The following is a 15,110-nucleotide window of genomic DNA, read 5'->3' as shown; positions in this document are numbered from 1 at the left end:
TTTCTGGAGTAATGAAAATGTTCTAAAATTGATCATGGGGTTGTATTCACATCTATAAGAGCCAGTGACTGCATACTTCTGATGGTTTGTATGGTATGTGAATATATATCAATAAAACTGCAAAAAAGATGCATTAAATTTAAAAGCAGTAGTAACAAAAACAATTTGATTTTAACAAAATAACTTAATACTCCGCAATAAAGCTGTAAATGGAGAAAGTGAATGAAAACAAAGAATTCTTTGTCACTTAACACTATTTGAAAAGAGGTTAGATATTTTGCTTAAATTTACATTTGTTAAAACTAAGAATGAGTTAAGGAAAGCATTAAAAGATTAGAGATAAATATGTAGCTTTGTTATTGGTCGTATACAGCTGCTTCAAAATCACTCCAAAACTTTGTGGCTTAAAAGAAAACAATAAATTCTTTTGATCATTATCCCATGGTTAGAATTCTGGGCTAGACTCAGCTGGTTGATTCTTTTGTTAGTCTCACCTCATTTGAAGGCAGTTCTCTGTTGACTAAATGAGGAATGTGGAGTCTAAGGTGGCTCAACTCAACCTTTTCTGTTGGTGTTGACTGGAACACACAATTTTTTAGCAGGTTAATTTGTGCTTCATCACATAGTAACATAAATGCTCTCATGAAAAGAGGGTAAGTCCCAATGCACAGGCATATTTTAAACTTCAGCTTACATCATGTTTCCTAAAGTCGCCTTGACTGAAAAAAAAAAGAATCAACATGGCTAGGCCTAGAGTCACTATGGCAGGGAGCAGTACAACGTTGTGATATAGGGAGGCATAATCCATTGGGGAGTATAACTGTCACAATCTAATACAACTTCCAATCTATTAAATCAAAGAAAGGAAATTAAGAAAATCATCAGTCCAATAAATGTCAAAAGAACAGATTTAAAAAAACAGAAATAAAAGAGCCATGCAAATAAAAGCACAAAATGAAATACATAGTTTCTAATGCATAAGAATAAAGAAAGTTGGAAAGTATAAAGACAGACAACACAAATAAAAGCCAAAATTAGATTAGTAGTCATAGAATATCGATTACCAGGAGATAGATTGAAACTAGAGAATGGGGAACAGTTGCCTAATACATACAGGATTTTTAACAAGGTTGAACTGAAATGTTTAGAAATGGATAGAGGTGACGGTAGCTCATTATTGAGATTATGAGTAATAGTGCTGAATTATAGGTGAATTTGTTTGAAAGGGGTTGTTTAGAATCATGTATGTCACTGGAAGAAATACTAGAGGTTAAAATATAGGATTGTGTAAGATAGTGAACTTTTAGGTGGATGTTGTTTAAGATTAACATTACAAATATAAGTAAATTATTTCATGAACTAGTACAAATATATGACACTTGTACAAAGAGTTAATATTAGAGTGGTATATGGGAAAAAGTACCTATTGCAAACTATGGACCTTAGTTGACAATAATATTTTAATATTCTTTCATCAACAGTAACAAGTATACCACACCAATATTAAGGATCAATAAAGAGGTGGGACAAAAATGTGGGGTTTTTGGGTTTTCTTTTTTTATGTCTACCTTATTTTTCTTTTTTTGAGCAATGAAAATGGTCTAAAATGTGATGGTGATTTCACAACTAGGTGAGGACACTGTGAGATGCTAATTATATATTTTTGATTATTATATGATTTTTAAATATATCTCAATAAAATTTGCAGTTAAAAAAGAAACTAAGTTTGAGTGGGGCACCAGCGGCTCAGTGGCAGAATTCTCATCTGCCATGCCAGAGATCCGGGTTTGATACCCGGAGCCTGCTCATGCAAAAAAAACAAAAGAAAGAAATTAAGTTTGTAGAGCTATGGTGATATGAGATGAGATTCCACAGTGATAAAGAAGATCATTATGCAGTAATTGAAGGAACAATTACAAACAAGATTAAAAATACCAACTAGAATGCAAACAACAAAACTACCTAAACATTTATAAAGCAAAACTTGATGAAATAATAAGGAGAAATGGACAAATCAACTATCATAGCAGATAACATAGCAGATGTTATCATCTCTCTCAGTAATTGAGAACACACCCAAAAATAATTAGTAAGTGTTTAGAACATATAAGTAATGTAACTAGTAAATGTGACTTATTTTATAAATATTGAACCCAGGATCCCACAATTAGAACACACGATACTCTTACACAAATTAACTATGTGAAAGCTATGAAATGATTCTCAATAAATTTCAGATGTTTACCAACATAGAGATATATTTTACACACAGTGCAAATAAATTGCAATGTATATTTTTTACATCTAAAAATATCTCCATACTTTTGGAGATATCTCTCTCTCATAAGTGTTTCATGGTTTAAAGAAGAAATAATAATAGAAGTTTGAAGGTATATACAGCTGAAGAATAATGTAAATACTACTTAAGACTTGTAACACAAACCGAAATAGTACCATCCAAAGTAAATTTAGAGGCTTACATTCTTGCAGTAGACAAAAAGAAACATTAAAATTTTAAGGCCTACTCTCCAGTCAATATGTTAGAATAAATTTAATAATAGAAGGAACTAGTTTGAAGGAAAAAGGAAGGAATAATGTTAAAAGCAGAAAAGCAAATGCTACATTAGAGAACATCATCAAAATGGAAAGCTGGCTCTTTTAGAGATCTAATAAGATTGATAAACACTTGCCAAAATTGACTAATAGGGGAAGGAAGAAAGAGAGAATGGTTGTACAAAAACCAGCATTGGCAATGAAAAATTCTGCATACGTATAACTATGGCAGAGACTAAATAATTAATATGAATATTATAATTATCTTAATGTCAGTGCTTTTAGGGGGGAAAAAGTAACTCATTCAAGAAGAAATAGCAAGCATGACTAGCTCTATAACAATAAAAGAAATTGTAGCAGTCAGTAGTAATATCTATACACTAGACCCAAAGGGATAAAAAGTTGAATTTTAAAAAAAAAATTATCCAATCTTATTAAGCTATTCAGAGATTATAAATTGAAGAAATCTCTTATATTCATGTCACAGGTTAAGTATAGCCAGATATTAATGTCAAATAAGTAGATTGTGAGAAAGGGAAATTATAGGGTTATCTTATCAAAATAAATAAAAAAATACTAAATGAAACAATAGCAAACCAAATTCAGATATACATAAAAACAATATACCACCATAATCATTTTTTTCTAAAAAATGCAAGAATATTTTAACATAGAACATTTGTTTATGCAATTATCTTCATTAACATATTAAATGTCAAAATGAGCATCTTAATAGATATGAACATAGATATAATTTAACACTTATTAGTAAAAATTTTTTTTAGCAACACAGTAACTGAAGAGAACTTCCTTAACCAAGACACTGAAACAAACATCATGCTTAATGGTGAAATTTGACAAGAAACCCAGTTAAAATCATTTTAAAAACTCCATTTTAAATTCCATTTAAAAAATAATAGCACTTAGAAGAATTAAAAAGGAAGAAAATATTTTCTCATTGTTCACAATCATGATGATCTACCTACAAAATTCAAGAAAATTGACAGATAAATAATCATAATTAATATAAGAATTCACCAAAGTTGCTAGATAAAAGAAAAAAATAAAATTCACTTCTTTGCCTGTTCACCCATAAGTAGTTACAAAATATAATTGATTTAAAATTAAAAATGTGATTGGAAATGGCAGCACAAGAATAATATTCTCAGGAAAAAGTTTTTAAAGATGTGTAAAACTTTATGAAGAAATTTAGAAAATGTTGAGGTACTAAATGTCCCAGAATAAATGGGTAAATATCAATTGAGTAGAAGATTCACTACAATAAAAATGAAAATTTCCAAAACTAGATTAACTTATAGTTAATAAAATTCTAATAAACCCCCCAAAATTATTGTAAATTTGCACAATCAAAATCCAATATCACATTAAAATATTTAAATGGTAAGAAATAGGTTGGGTACTATGCTGGTTTGAAATTGTTATTTACCCCAGAAAAGCCACATTCTCTCAATCCTGAGCCAATATTGTAGGGTGGAACTCTTAATTAGATTGTTTCCATGGAGATGTGACCCCACTCCATTCAAGGTGAGTCTTAATTAATTTACTGGGGTCCTTAAAAGAGCTCATGGAGAGAGACAGGCCAGAAGTGACACAGATGCAGACATTTGGAAATGCTTGGAGTGGAACCAGGTATTGACTTATTATAAATCCACAGTAAATAAGACAGTATGGAAATAACAGAGAAATAAACAAATAGGTTCAGAGTCTGAGAATGACTATTTCATTTCTGAATGCTTGGTACAAGATAGGGGTAATGTAATAAATCAGATTAAACAAGAAAGTTTAAGCCATTCAACAAATGATCCAGAAAAGCTAGTTTTCCATAAGGAAAAGATAACATTGACTCCCTGTCTTATTTCATTGAAAGATATATGAGGTGAATTAAAGGCTACATGTAAAAATCAAAATTTTATAAGAAAATATATAAAGACATTTATGACATATGGAAAGGATTTCTTAATATGATGGGAATAAGACAAACCATAAATAAAGTGATAAATGTGACTGTATGAAACGGTTTGGGGAAAAATGCAAACAAACTCTAGAAACATAATAAACAAACCTAGAAACAAGCTACAGACAAAAAAGTTGTATTTGTACAATGTTCATATCTGATGAAGTACTAATCTTTGGCCTAGACATCAGTATGAAAGAGGTTTAAAAAAAAGAAAAGAAAAGAAATATAACTAGAGTATATTTCACAGAAAAGGAATACCAAAAGGCCAGTAAACACTTCAGAAGATTCTCAATCTTGTTGATATTCAGAAAAAGCCATTGTAAACCAAAATGAGATACAATTCTCCACCCTTCAGATTAAAAACATTTAAAAGTACAAAATGGTTATGAGAACTCCAAACAATTAAAAAGTCTCAAACACTACTCAACGGAATGCAAATTGGTAAAACTACTTTATAGAAAACAATTTTTGAAACATCTAGTTAAGTTGCAAAAGCATATTCTTTATATTCCATTGATTCATCTTAGATTTATCTCCCTTAGAGAAGTTCTTACACTTAAATCCAAGGAGAAATTTACAATAATGTTTACCAAAGTATTAGTTTTAATAGCCAAAAGAATAGGAAAGAGAGAGTAAGGTATGGTGCAGTACTACATCAAAGAGAACAGATACATAATTTGCCATATCTTCATATTTATATGGAAAATATAAGACAAACATAAAGAACTAAATATGTATGGACAGAGATAGATTTATACATTGCATCAAAAATCAAATAAAAACTGCTTAGGAAAGGAGAGTATTATAGAATGATATATACAACACGATCCAAATACATTTCAAAAACATGCAAAATAGTTCTCTATATATGTCTTGTGCATGTATAAATGAAATTGCATGGAAATAAAACTCAGAAATTCCAGAATGATGCTTTATCTGGGCAGGTGTGGCAGGACAAAAGGCAAGTGTGGGCATTTTTAATCTTTTCAACTTTTTCTTTCTAAAGGGATATCAAGCAGTCATGAGCAAATGCTATGTGGTGGTGGTCCTTTTATGTTGAAATATCATTTCAGATTTTAAATTTAGTAACAACAAAAACTACAGCAAATGAATGTCATGTGGCAGGATGGGGCTAAATTTCTGAAGGTTTTAGCATTTTAAAATATTAAGATTGTGGACATCAATTTGATATTCAATAAAAGGCCAATATGAATATGAAATACCCTCTTCTTATGAAGAAAATAGGAATTCCTTGGTTAGCTGTTTTCAGGTTGTAAAAAGCCATGATATTTGTATGGATTCCAGAATGATAAAACATATCTAATTTTTCAGATCCTGAAAAATGTATTTTAACATTTTCTTACTTCAAAATGCAAAGTGTCTTCTGATGCTTCCTGTGGACTGTTCTCTTTCTGAATTGTATCAATTGACTCTCTTTAGGGAAAAAAAAATAAGCATAAGAAAAGCAACCAATAATATGAGAAACTACAATATTTAGCCTTTGGTAAAGTGAATATTTGTCTAATTAAAAGCAAGAAACAGATATGTTACTTGACATACTATAATCAATTCAACCAAATAGTTGAGGTGTTTGTTTTTCTTTCTTTTAACATTTCAGTAAATTCCTTGCCCTTATATAGAAGCCAATTTATTCAACTCAATAACTATTTATAGAATGGGGGACATTCAAGTAAAGTGGTAGAGTGACCATCTGCAACTAATTTTGTTCCACCCTAAATGTCACTAAATCTACTGTAAAGAGATATTTTTCAAAATGCTAAACCCATTAAGAGAGAGAGAAAGCAGGGAAGGAAGGGGTAAACAAAAATTTTTAGAAACTGGAAATAAAGTAGAGGATTAATAACCAATTTAAGAGACTCAAGAAAGTCTAATCCTTGACCATGTGTGGAGAGATGTTCTGGTTTGCTAGCGGCCAGAATGCAACACACCAGAGGCAGATTAGCTTTCAATAAAAGAGGATTTATTTAGTTAATGTATAATTCTTCATAGGAAAGGCAGTTAACTTTCAACTGAGGTTCTTTCTTACATGGGAAGGCACAGGGTGATGTCTGCTGGCCTTCTCCTCAGGCCTCTGGGTTCCAACAACTTTCTCCAGGGTGATTCCTTTCTGCATCTCCAAAGGCCTGGGCTGAGCTGCGAGTGCTGAGACGAGGTATGCTGAGCTGCTTGGGCTGTGCTACTGTTGCGCTCTCTCATTTAAGCAGCAGCCAATTAAGTCAGACATCATTCATTGCAGCAGGCACACCTCCTAGCCGACTGCAGATGTAATGAGTAACAGATGAGGTTCACATGCCACTGGCTCATGTCCACAGCAATAGAACTAGGGGCCTTCACCTGGCCGAGTTGACACTTGAATCTAACTACCACAAGAGGTAACTCAGTTTCTATCATAAAATCTTGAAAAAGCTCAAGAATTGGCAGAAACAATTACTTTTGGAATCAAGTGTAAATTTGAAATCAGGTGGAAGGTGTTGAAACAGATTTTTATACCTATTATAGTTATTCTATAAATGTCCCCTGAAAGATGACCATAGATTTATCCTCTGGAGCAGACAAAACAGAAGAGATTTGACTTGGGAGACAAATGGCTTAGTTGTATGTGTAGGGACAATACCATAAATGTCATTTTGTTATGGTACATTTTCTGGCTATTGAATGTTGAAGCCCCAGTCCTCTTCCTTGACTCACACCCTCAGAATGCTGCAGAATTGTATAGACATGCAGAAGATTGGAGAGATCTGACCAATCTAAGAAAACTTAAACTTGTTAATTTTGAGGCGTCTGAAGATTGGCTACAGAGATTGCTGTGTACTAAAACCAAATATAATGAAATCTAACTACATGCTGAGAGCTTGTAATCAACTTTTTAGTTCCTGACTGGTTTAGTTTGCTAATGCTGCTGGAGTGCAATATAACAGAAATGGGTTGACTTTTATAAAGAATTTATTAAGTTACATGTTTACAGTTCCAAGGTCATAAAAATGTCCAAACTAAGACATTCAGAGAAAGATAACATCACTCAAGAAAGGCCAACATGGTCTTGGGTTTCACCCTTGTGAAACTTATTCCTGCAAAGGATAAGCTAAGCTTACTTAAAATTATACCTGAGTCACACCCAAAGAACCTCTTTCATTGTTCAGATGTAGGAATAAGGGGTAACATAAATTGGGTAGATTGAAATACTAGTGGTCAATGAGAGGCAGAGGTAAATGGTATGGGATGTATGAGTTTTTTCGTTTTCCTTTTTATTTCTTTTTTCTGGAGTGATGCAAATGCTCTAAAAATGATCGTGATGATGAATATACAACCATGTGATGATATTGTGAGCTATTGCATGTACACTATGTATGGACTGTATGTGTGTGAAGATTTGTCATTAAAAATATATATTAAAAAAAAAGAAAGAAAGGCTGATCTGGGAAGGCATGTGGCTGGCATCTGCTGGTCCTTGTTCCCATTTCCATTACTTCTAGCTTCTGAGGCTAGTGGTTTCCTCCCTAAGCATCGGTGGTCCTTCACTTAGCTCCTTCAGGACACGACTCTGGGCTCTGGCTTGCTTAGCATCTCGGTATCTCATGGTAGGTCACATGGTGACATCTGCTGGGTTCTGCATGTCCAAACATCCATGTCTAGGCATCTGTTCTCTCTGTCAGCACTCCATGTGTATCCAAATTTCTGCATCTCTTTCAGCTCTGAGCTTTCTCCAAAATGTTTCCCTTTTTAAAGGACTGTAGAAAGCTAATCATGACCCATCTTGAATGGGCAGAAACCACATCTGCATCTAATCAAAAGGTCACACCCACAACTGAGTAAACCACATCTCCACGGAAACAGCTTAATCAAGAAATCCTACCCAACAATGTTGAGCCAGGATTAAAGAACACGGCTTTTCTATGGTACATAGCAGTTGGACAGTTAGCCAAGAATTGCCTTTACTATGAAAATCAGAAACGAAAACAATAGGCAAAACAACAGGGGAAAAAAAGGTAGCCCAGGGAAAAGAAAATGTTGACTTATACATGTATTTAAATATACATAAACATATCTACACATATGCACATGCATATGTATGTGCATATATAAGTAAATTTATATATTTTTATAAATATGCATATATACAAACATACATATCTAAAACTGTCATTAATCTTCCCAGACAAATAAGTGTACATATTTGTAACGAAAAAGGGACTAAGAAATTGAACATTCAGAAAACAAAATAAGCTCTTAGAAATTCAGACTATGATAACTTATTGAAAAGCTGTCCCAAAATATGAGTCAACAGGTAAAGAAATGGAAAACAGAAATGTGGTAAATTAAAGAAGGCTGCCAAGGTTTTGAGTGCACCTCTCATTGAAAATGCACTCTAGTTTTCTCACGTGAATCTGGGCTGGACATAGTGATGACTTTGACGAATAGAATGTGGCAGAAGTGACACTGGAAGAAAAGATTAACAGAACTGACTTGTGATCTATTAAATCTGTTTAACAGTGGCTTGCCCCTAGGGGGAAGAAATGAATGCAGTGGATATGATCTAATATCTAGGACTTCTAGTACATAAATTAATATTATTTGCTAGGAGGAAGAGACCTTATCTATTGAAAGATCTTAGCAAGGTGTTCTCTGACTAACGGATCATTTATAGATAAAAATTAATTAATCTACGAAGTAAGAGATATGGTTTCTTGAAGGATGTAGCCTAAACTACACAACTTTCTGGGGTATAACTACACAAATAGTAAAAAAAAAAAAAAAAAAAAGCCATTTCAATATTCTAGAAACCAATGGAAGGTATACAACAGACCAAGAAGATATTCTTGAAACTATTGAACTTCAGGTAAGAACAGCATGAAGCTTTTGTGCTCTTGCCTGGGACTGTTCCCATGTAGAAATGGCATCTTTTATTCTGCATTAGAGGTGCATTTCTTATGCAGGAAAAAACTATTTGAAGGACTGTCCCTTGATGTCTCAGACCTCTCTCTACATTGTATGAATTTCTCAGTTGCCTATGTTCTTGACAGGATTAGTAAAGCTTAATACTAGTGATACCTTTGGTTTTTATGAGTCATTTGAAAGCCTAATCCTGCATCGTATTTCAGGATGCTATGCCAGGCTTGGGCCTCTTCCTGTCTCTTGAAAAACTCTCTCTAGTATCCATGCAGGGGATTTAACTCCCCTCCCCTTGGATCTGAGCTGGTCTCAGTGACAGCTTTACTAATAGAATATGGTAGAAATGATGTTGTGTTAATATCTAGGCCCAGTCTTCAGAGATTAACAGCTTCCTCTTCCTGTCTCTTGAAATGTTCTCTCTGGAAACTCTGAGGTCCATAGGAGAAGTCTGACTGCCCTGAAAAATCAAGTGTGTGCACTCTGGTAGACAGTTTCAGTTCAGCCTTCCAGACTTCTCCTCCCCAGTGCCATGTGCGTGCTAGCATCTTGACTTATCCACTCCATCCATCAGATGAGTTCTACCAAGTTACCTTGGTCATTGCCTACAAGTAAGAAGAATCATCCAGCTGAGCTCTGCCTGAATTCCCACCCACCAAAAAAAAATCATATAAGACATGATAAAATTATTGGCTTAAACTATTACATTTTGGCATAGTTGGTTAAGCAGTAATAGATCACCAAAACAAGAAGAACAAAAAGATGTAAAACAGTATCACAAATCTAGGAGGTGAAGTATTAAAAAAAAGAGAGAGAGAGAGAGAGCTCTGGAAGGAGATGATATTGAAAAAAGATGAAAGGTAAGCAATGAAAGTTCAATAAAAATTTCCCAGAATTTAAGAACTTAAATTTCTGGATTGAAAATGCCCACCGAGTCCCCAGTGCAATGGCTACAAGTAGACCCAAGGTACATCATTGTGAAATTTCAGTGTGCTGGGAGATAAAATCAGATATCTGGAGTTCCTAAAAAGGGCAAAAATAAAAACAGAAAAGCAAGTAACATTAAAAAAATAAGGATTTAACATGGCTACCAAAGTCTCAACAGTGAAGCAATGCCCTCAAAATTATGAAGGAAAAGTATTTTCAGTAGAGATTGCATACCAGCCTTATCAATCAAAAGTGAGGGTGAATAAAGCTATTTTATACAATGCAAGTTCTCAAAAAAAAATGTACATCCAAGTGACCTTTTCTCAGGAAGGCTTTGGAGGATTTCTTTCAATTAAATAAAGGCATAAAGCAAGAAAAAGTAGGCGATACAGAAAGTAGCCGCTACCTGGAAAAGAATAAAAGGAACTTGTAAGTTGTTAGCCAAGAAAGCTCTGGGGATGATGACTGTGCACCAGGAGTGGGGTGACCTGTCCAAAGAGGAGCATTTTGACTCTTGGGACAGGACCTTTATAAGTGTCATTACCATCTCCTCTGCCATTGTTCAATATTTAAAATGATGAACTTTCTTGAGATTTGTGTGAAAAAAAAGAAACAAGAAAGTCATACATGAAATTCTTGAAACTTTGACTATAACCCAAGAAAAAGGCAAAAGAATGACAACAAAAGACATTCCCAGGTTGATACCTCTATAGTAGGCCTGGGGAGCCGCTAGTCTATATTAGAAGACTGCAGATTTCTGAGAGAATTTCCCCAAGGTGGGGTGGGGGTGGGGGAATGGAACTGATAAATAACCAAATGTGATTGGCCTTCCAGAAAATTAAACGGAGACATAAGAATTAGCACCTGGTACAAAGATAAATAAGCAAATGAAATATAGCAGCAATTATTAATTTCAGGAAAAACAGAGAGAGTGTTAAAGGAGCCTAGGGAGAATGGAAAGTAAATTCAGAATGAAGGGCAGTAGCAAAGCATAAGAAATAAATTTGAACCTCAACCTAAAAAATAAATAAAACTTCAGTGGGTAGGAGGAAAAGGTCCTGGTATGTTATATGATTAGATGGCAGCCTAGTTTGCTAAAGCAAGTGTCTACAATTTTAATATGACCAATGGCCTGGCAGGTAATGCAAATATGAACAGAGCAGTGATCCTCAGCTTCTATAAATTGATGCCATGCAAGAGTGAGAGCCTCCATTAGCCAAATATTGTAATGTTTCAGGAGAAGTTTAAAGGTATGAATTTATACGTGAAATAACCTCACTTTAAAATACTGACAACTGATAATATAAACCATAAATATACATACACTGGACAAAATATAGTGTGTATGTCTCCAGAATAAGGCGACCACCTGTTTGTAATTTTCAGATATATCATAAGAATAATTAAGTGAGAATGAAGCAAGACGGGACACAAGTAGAGGCCAGGTTGGAATGAACCTTGAAAGTCAAGAAAAGGAGTTAGGTCTTTATTTTGAGGACTCTCAGAAACTCTTGGAAGTTTGTGAGAAGGAAAACACAATGAGTGGTATTAGTAACATGTATTTTTTCTTGAATTTTTTTTAAAAGTGTTTTTAACCAAACACACATTCAATAGCAAAAAAGTACGATACATTAGATATTATAGGATTCTGGGTTTTGAAATAAACTAGGAAACCAATTACATATGAATTAGTGAAAGACTATCCATCTATCTACGTGATGAGAGTGTTAGCTGGGCTGTTTATGATCATATAAATCCATGAAAACAGATGACTCACTAGTGAAAGGAATTTTAGAATTAAAGGCAGAAATCATAGAGAAAATACCTATCGTGTTTGTGCTTAGATTCCAGCTCTGAGACTAACCAGCTATGAGATGTTATAGCTTTTGATTAACTTCTCTTTGTTTCCTTATCCTCACTAATAAAATGGAAATTGCATCTATTTCAGCTATTATAAAGGTATATGACATAATATATGCAATTTATAGTTCAATAACTGTAATTTAATAGGAATTTAAAGCAACAGATTATTTACTTTCACTTGTTCTTTTATTTATTTATTCATCCTTTCTTGTTTTATGGTAACAATCTGTATAATCCTTAAAAAAAGAAGTTTAGAATCTTTCAAGTTGGAGAAAAATAGAGTTAAAACCCAATCTTTATAAATAGATAGCTGGAGGGGCAATTTATCTGAGAATGAAAGATGCTTGAGCCAATTTCCTGCTTCAATATGAATTGCAGAATGGTATTAATGATGAATTTAACAACTCCAGTATTATTGCAGTTGAATATCTGTTGAAACATTCTTTGTGAGTCAAAAGTTGAAAAGGAGGCCTGGGGCGTCTCATGAGTGAGAAAAAGATAATAAGCCAGTGTTTAGAGAAAAAACTGGTAACAGTTTAAGGTGGTAATAAAGTACACACTGTATTTGTTTTTTCTTTCTTCTAAAGCTTCTTTAGCTATCATGAATTTTTTTATTGTCTCCATGCCCCATAATTTTAAATCATACATATGTTATTGCCTATTTAATTGGCTAACTTTATTTTATCATTTTTTAAAAAGATAAGTGTATGCAGTTATTAAGTGGCTCATCATTTTTTAAAACTTTACCTGAAATAGTTCTAACTGCTGAGGCTGTGGTGCTCTAATAAAAACCACCAATTACTTGGAAGTAATTATCAAAAGAAAAAGCAGACAGAGTTTAATTTTTCTGTGACTTGCCCTGAAACATCAACCATTTTTATAATAACAGAAAAACATCATGAAGAAGAGAGAATTATCAAAATAAACTTGTTATAAAGTGGCATCTTCTAGACGGTAACCTCAGGGCCTTGCTCCAGAGAAATGTATTACTAAGAAATGACTGAAAGAGACTGCAAAATTGTTTTTCTTTCCCAAAGTGTTCCTCATTGACGGAATCACAAAGACAGAGAAGAATTCATATGTGAACTATCTTGATTTAAAAATTTTGGCAATAATAATAATAACACCACAAATATGCATTACACAAGATATTGTGTTCTTTCACTAGAATAAGGTAACATGGTCAATCTTTTTGATTCCTGGAAAGCCAAAGCTGGCAACATAGTCCCTAAAGTTCTAATAAAGACCAAAGGCTTCACAGACTCCCTAGGAAATTCATTCCTTTGTTAAAATCTTCATTGGAGGGTGTCATGGTCAGGTTCATGTGTCAACTTGGCCAGGTGGTGGTACCTATTTGTCTGGTTGGGCAAGTGCTGGCCTGTCTTTTGCTATGAGAACATTTCATAGAATTAAATCATGATCATGGCTACATCCACAGCTGATTCCATTTGTAATCAGCCAAATTACAAATTTGGGAGTGTCTTCTTTAATGAGTGATACTTAATCTAATCACTGGAAGCCTTTTAAGGAGAATTCAGAAAAGACAGATTCCATTCCTGCTTTGGCCAGCGAGCCTCTCCTGTGGAGTTCATCCAGGCCCTCCATCAGAATCGTTAGCTTCACAGCCTTCCTTACAGATTTTGGACACTACATTCCCATGGTTACGTGAGACTCTTTTATAAATTTTGTATCTACAAATATTTCCTGTTGATTCTGTTTCTCTAGAGAACCCTAACTAATACAGAAGGTTACTTAAAAAATTCAAAGTCTTATTGGGATTGCCTCCCCTCTTTAAATGATCCTTCCTTGCCTTCTAGACAGTCTGATTTCCATTGTCATTATCCCTTCAAAGGGATAATGACAATGATCAAATTAGGCACTTTGGTCAACATTGGAGAGCAAGTTTAGAGACAGTAAAATTATGTATCTTTCCTCCTGTGTGGTCTGTCACTAGCTAATATACCAAATAAGCTCATTTCTACCTTCAGGTCTTCATACATGCCATTTCTCCTTTCTAGAATTCCCTGTCTTTTAATCTTGGTCTGCACAAATTCTTCTCAAGATTTCAAGTCCTCAAAAAACTTCAACATAACCACCCAGGCTTTCATGATTAGTTATTACAAGAATTTTTACATTTTTTCTATGTTTCCTTAAAATATTTAACTAAGGCACTGTTTGAAATATATGTGCACCCTCACCACCCTAAGGGCCTGTAATTATCATTTATTGATGATAAATGATAATTTATCCTAGGTTTAGGTTTGAGTGAAGTGCCTAAAAAGGCAGAGAGAGCTGACATTCCACTGAACTATAAGGACAAGTTTTATGAATAAACTTGTACTTCTTTACTTACTGATGTCTGTATGTGTGGCAGAATTCACTCTGAGTCTTTTTTTTTTTTTAACTCCTACCTGGTAGTGAAGTGAAAGTCAAGGGTCTCCAAAATTCTACCAAAATCTGCCCTTCATAATCCACTAATTGTGAATGAACAAGTAGGTTCTAAGAACATGAAACATTATGCTCCTTTTACATCTTCCAATCATCAGAACTCCAAAGCTATTTTTAACCTGTGATACACAGTATAGCACTTAACATAAGAACACAGCTGTCATCTTCTTCTTTGCCACTGTAATCTATTCATCCTCTTTCCAAAATTTCCTAGCTATTGCTAATACCTGTTTCCTCCGTTTTGTTCATTGTTTCCCTTATTTTCGGTTTAGTAGTTTCACAGCCACACTAAAGACAGAAAATATGCTGTGGGTAAAAAGAGTAAAACTTTAGAGTCCTGTGGTACTAGATTGAAATTCTGGCTGCACAATTTCCTAGCAATATGACCGTGGGCAAGAAGATATGCTTTGTGTCTCCGTAATGTTCTATGTAA

General features: G+C 33.8%; 1 long non-coding RNA gene across 1 annotated transcript; it reads right to left on the bottom strand.

Moving 5' to 3' along the window:
- Positions 1–494: 494 nt before the first annotated feature.
- Positions 495–14,647, bottom strand: LOC143676291 (uncharacterized). The gene is made up of 3 exons (XR_013171977.1): positions 14,583–14,647; positions 5,896–5,965; positions 495–578 (listed from the first exon to the last, which is right to left on the bottom strand). It is a non-coding gene; the product is annotated as an uncharacterized LOC143676291 (long non-coding RNA).
- Between the last annotated feature and the right edge of the window lie 463 nt (positions 14,648–15,110).

Source organism: Tamandua tetradactyla, chromosome 3, assembly GCF_023851605.1.
Source record: "Tamandua tetradactyla isolate mTamTet1 chromosome 3, mTamTet1.pri, whole genome shotgun sequence".
NCBI lineage: Eukaryota > Metazoa > Chordata > Mammalia > Pilosa > Myrmecophagidae > Tamandua > Tamandua tetradactyla.
This window is presented reverse-complemented; position numbering and strand designations above follow the sequence as displayed.